Below are 5,952 nucleotides of genomic sequence, written 5' to 3' on the forward strand. Positions count from 1 at the left end.
TTTCTATTATTTCTTACCTTCAAGTGCTAAATGTTTTTAAGCAAAATTTGGAAATCTATTTTAAGTCTGTTTAACATTATTTTAACAGTTTCCTTAGCATGTGAAAACAATGATTAAAATGATTAATTCTTGATGAGAACTTCTGGAATCCCAAGAGACTGGTAGCATACGTAAATTTTTAAAAAAAGAAATAGTTCATCTTCTAGCAAAGCCCCAAGAATTAATCCTGCTGAATAAGGTGCCTTACAAGGTGGCAGGAATGACCCAATATAAACTTTCCTACTTACCCCCAATATTCCAGATATTCCATGTTAGTCCCCGACCTCATTTCAATTGATTCTCCCTCTCCCCCACAAATAGTTTATCTCCCCATTTTCAAAATGAATTTTATATAATTGATTTCTCATATTTCTGTATTATATCTTTTATTTTTATCACTTCGTATCAGTTATTTAGGGATCTCTCTCTTCCAATAGATTATGAACTCCCATAATGCAGTACTTTTCTCCCATTGCCTGCTTTTTCTTATATTGCCAGTCTAATATATGCACATTATATGTACCAATAAATGTTGAATTTTGATTTATCCTGGTTATCTATATTCCTGAGAATTCTTGAACAATCTACCCCTTCCAAGAATTTTTGTGGATGGATAATTTCTGAGTTGTTTACATACTGATACCTTCTGCTATATCATGGAAAGAAAAAAGGGGCTGCTTTATTTTTACTGCCCAAAAGTGTTACAGTTTTAATTTTCGTTAACTTTGTATAAAAGAAGCTCCGATATCATGATTAAATCTTGAAATTGTTCTGAGTATGTGTGTGTGCATTGTTAAATCACAAAATGTGAGGGGTCTGAGTCATAGCCTTATTTGTAAATTAACAAATTAGCCTACCGTTTTTACATACGGTTTCTGACAGAAGATATGTAGCTTTTTGGACCAGAGAAACAATTTAGTACTCACAAGCAAAATGCAACAGCCATTTTGTACTTCATGAATACCTCACTTCATCTAGAAACTAGAAGTCCAAAAAATTCTTATATTCATTGGATTATGGGCAGCAGCCTTATTCCTTCAACTTTGATGTGTGCTACTGAATCTTTATAAATCTCTAATCTCAAACCCTTTCCCTTATCCCTAAATTTTTCTAACGTCTTCTAAAATACATTGGTAAAAGATTTCTGTGAAGATAAAGCTTTTTAAATAAACTTGCTCTTTTTCTAAGGAAAGATAGTATTTTAAACTACCCTTAAACAATGATACTAAATTATTCATAGTAAAATAGAATGCAGGATCGAGATAATCCCATTACTTCATGTGGGGGTAAACATCTATTTACATGTTTAAAATCTGCCTACAGATGTTTCTGTTTTGAGAAACAAAGATTTCTGTTGATTAAACATCATTTGGCATGAACATCAAATCCCCTTTAGGGTCAAGAGACCAAAACAACCCATAAAATCATTATTATTTATTTATAGTTCAGGACCAGTTTGTACTAAACTGGACAAAATGATCTGATACAAACTCAGCTCAAGAACTAACAGTTCATGTGATCTCAGAACCTATGAAAAATTAAAGCAGTAATGCAATGCATGTTGGCTCTTGAGGTGGAAAATTTCATCCCATCACAGTCAGAACATATGTGCTGGATGGAGTTGGGAAGAGAAGTAACTTTTAATTTCTATGGTACTTCAGAGAGGATGTTAGAAGACTTTTTAGGAAGTTATCTTTCATTGAGTATGGCTGTTTGTGGAGATTATATGTGTGTATAACTATATATTTGGAATCCATACATGTGAAAGTATGCATCCATCTAGTAATGTATATAATTCAGTTTGGTATTTTATACAGGTACTTCTGTATTAGACCTTATCTTCAGGTACATCTTAAACCTCGATTTTTCCATAATTATAATAAGCGAACTACAAAGCTTTTTTAACTGAACATGTGATGAAAGTAGTATTAATAGTATTTATCACTTAATTTATTTTGTTATGCATAGTTTTTTTTCCTCACTAGAATTTAAGTTGTATGAGGGCAGGGATTTTGTTTGATTTGCACACCATTGAATTACCACTGTAGCTCTTAATAAATGTTTTATTATGCCAGTGAAAGAATAGATAATTAGGTGAGCCAAGATAGGCTTTTAGGATTGTAAGCTCAAATCCTACATTAGTAGAAATTTGTTCAATATCATCTTTTGTATATTGTGCTTTCTGTTGGATTTTAGTGACTTAAAAAAAACACTAAAGGAACATTGGCTTAAAGTCAGAAGACCTGCTTTTGAATCCCAGTCTCTCCATGTATGAGCTGTGTGATCTTTGGTTTCCTCCTCTATAAAACATAGACGATAATTAATGAGATAAAATGGAAGGCATCTGATACTCTAGGATTAAGTTTCTGATTCTGATGCTTAACAAGGATGTGGTAGTATTGTTTATTATTAACTGAGGTAAATTATATGTGATGATCATAGGTTAAATGGAAAATGCATCATTTTATAAAAATTTGTATTAATGCAATAATTACAAAATTATATAAGCAATTAGAAAAAGGCATAAATACATTTATATACCATAGTATTGTTTTCTTTTAAAGAAAAGTTTTGCTAAGAATACACCCCTTAGATTTTTGAACAGGAACATCTCATTCCAGTATATGCTAAAGTGTGACTCATTTTTCTAAAAACCTGAAGCAAATCTTGCCTATATTGAGAGCGTAATATCGGGCAAGCAGTAGCTGGCCTACAGAGACTCAACTGGAATTGGAGTAGTCCTGGAATGAAGATGCATTATGTTGAATAATTTTGTAAATTGCAGATAATTTAATGACTGGTTTTTATACATATATATATTATGTAGTATGGGTAGAAAGAGGGTACTAACAGAAAGAGTTAGACTTTAAAAATAATAACATTCTACAAATTGAAGTATTTCTCCAGAGAATGTAAAGTCTAGTGTCCTTCCAATCAATGAAATTTAATTACTTCTTCACCAACTGTAATTAAATTTATATGTCTAATTTGGCTTGAATGTTGTGAGGGCTAGATGTATTCAGTATTGAATACATTGAGTACCTTAAGAAGCGAGTTATGACAATTAGGATCTCAATAAAGTAGTTTTCTTGCTATCTTCGAATATAAATATTTCATCTCTATTCACATGGCTCTGAGAAGCTTTTGCAGTAGACAAAAAAATCTAAGAAGCTTATGGGGAAAGTGAAGAGTTTTCAATTTCATGTTTCAGTAATAAAAACACTAATTTTTGTGAATCATTTGAACTGTTCATCACAAATAGTGACAGGCACTTAATAACCATCTCTAAAAGTCCAAATTTTATTTTAGGTAAAATATGGACTATATCAGCACTTAGAGTATTTCATGCAATGCTGCATTTATATGATTAACAATGCGCATTATATCTCTTCTGCACAGCTCAATCTTCATAGAATTATTTTATACTAATGAATACTAAATGAAAATATTGTTCTCAAATACAAAGAATGTTCATATAGTAGCTTTGTGACTTTTTCACATAATTTAAGAACCCATGGTAATTTTGCATTACTGAATTTTTTATAATTTCCAAACAATATTATGTATAATATTAGATTAGAGCATCTGTATTTAAAAATAAATACTAAATAAAATGTGTACATACACTTGTTTATTTGTTTTACCAAAAAAAAGCCACAAAAATTTCTCCTTCTTGGCAAAAATACCCATTTCAGAGAATTCTATGTTGTACAATAGCATTTAAATTTTAAAATATAAAGAAAGAACTTTTTCTTAATGCCTTAATTATAATGATGTCACCAATAAATTTTATCTTTGTAAACTTCTTAAGGAGTTACATACATCATAATTATCTTTGAATTATATTTCCCCTGGGAAATACAACAAAATAACCCCAACCTCAAAATTACAATTACTTGATTTTAAACAATATACTAAGAAAATGAAGGTATTGCAAAATGTTAAAAAAATAAAAGTCTTAAGTGGCATATGAAAAATGTAGGTGTATTTTTAAAATAGCAACAACATAGTTTAATAGTAATATAAGAGTGAGGGTACAGTAGGTGGTTCATTACAACACTTGCTCAGCAGCCAACTGTACCTGTGAATTCAGTGGTGTGGCTTCTAAAAAGGTCAGACAAGAAGCATCAATCCTAGGACCACACAAGTAGACAAAGCTTCTCATATACATCATCACGTATTTCAACCAGAAAAGTAGATATGTACTACCTCAACAATTTTTCATTTTGAGGGGAGCATTAAGGTCATGGCTAATTTAAATATATATATATTTGATATATACTATTATAGATATATATAAAACTATTTTATACACATATACAGTAATATATACCAAATATATATTAAATACATATTTAATATACATTAAGTATATGTATAATTTCCCCACTAGCTTGTTTGTTGGGCATATTCATAGTTACCACAGTAGCAAGTTTGGATTTTCTTTTGCTTTACCCTAGACAAACTGGAATTTACTTATATTTCATCATTGGGTACAAAGCACTATTTAAAGGACATAAGAAGTCCCCGTATATCCAAAAAAGAGAATCCTCTTTTGGTTTCCAAACTCAAAACAAGAAAATGTTAGGTAAAAGAAACTTACTATTAGAACCTCATAAAATCATCTTTAGATTAAGTATTTCAGGAACAATATTATAAAATCAAATTTTTTGTCATGTAGATGTCTTATAAATTTCTGGGGTTGTATATGTCATATACATACATTAAACAGCCATCTGAAGAGCAGCACTCTTCATTTTGTTATTTGTATTCCTCAGTAATACATGTTACTATACATCACAGAGATGAGATCTCTCAAAGTAACAAGTCTTACAATCTCTGTCATCTTAGCATATTCTGTGTGAGCAATGTAAGTCCACCTTATCTTGGTATAAAGGAAACCATTAAGTCAAATTTAATCTTTTTACTGTTCTAAAGAAGCATCTACAGGTCAATAAAATGTCTTGACAAAATATGCCTGACATCTTAGGGGGCAGTTTTGAGGTATTCCCAAATTGAAGTCAGTGTCCCAGGACATTGTGTTTCAGCAAATGTTATCCTTAATGCCTGCCATATCTAAGTACAAATCAGCAACTAAAAATATTTACATCTTGGCTCAGAACATGGAACACACATTCCCCATTCATTTTCCAAATGATTGAGTGATCCAAAAATATTTCCATTCAAGTAACGTGTAACAATCATGCAGGATCATTTTTAAGCAATTATACTTTAAAAAAATGTTTAAAAAATAAAAATAATAAACCTAGATACTTCATTTTCTCTAGATTAACATCATGGAAGTTCTTGTAGCCCTTGATTTTGAAAAACTTCTCAATACTTAAATATGGACCTGAGACAAATATAATGGTCCTTATCGATGTCCATTATTTGTATCATTAGGTTCTTTGCTGATAGCAAATGTGTACATTCCTGGAGGGTTAGTACAGCATATTGTTTAAGAGTATGCACCCCAGAACTAGACCTAGGTTTGAGTCCCGCCCCACCACTTACTAGCAGTGTGACTTGGGCTAAATTACTTCACCTCTCTGGGCCACAGTTTCATCATAATGTTGTGAGTATCTAATAAGTTACCACATATAAAGCATTTAGAAAAATTTCTGGCATGTAGCATACATTCAGTAAATGTTAAAGATTATGTGACTCGGTTTTGTTTTCATTCAAAACTTGTATTAAATAGATGTTCCACATCAAAGACTTCTAGTTGGCTGTTAATTCCTATACTTATGTGTATTTAGTATACTTCCTGGTTTATGTGTATATGTGTGTAATCTATATGATCTACATATTATGTATAAACCATATGGTGAATATGATTATAGGTGTATGAGTATATATGTGCACACATATGCAAAAGAGAGAATAAGAATCAAAAAAAAATTGAGGCAAAAT

The sequence above is a fragment of the Lontra canadensis genome, unplaced genomic scaffold (genome assembly GCF_010015895.1).
Source record: "Lontra canadensis isolate GAN:19392208 unplaced genomic scaffold, GSC_riverotter_1.0 scaffold1, whole genome shotgun sequence".
NCBI lineage: Eukaryota > Metazoa > Chordata > Mammalia > Carnivora > Mustelidae > Lontra > Lontra canadensis.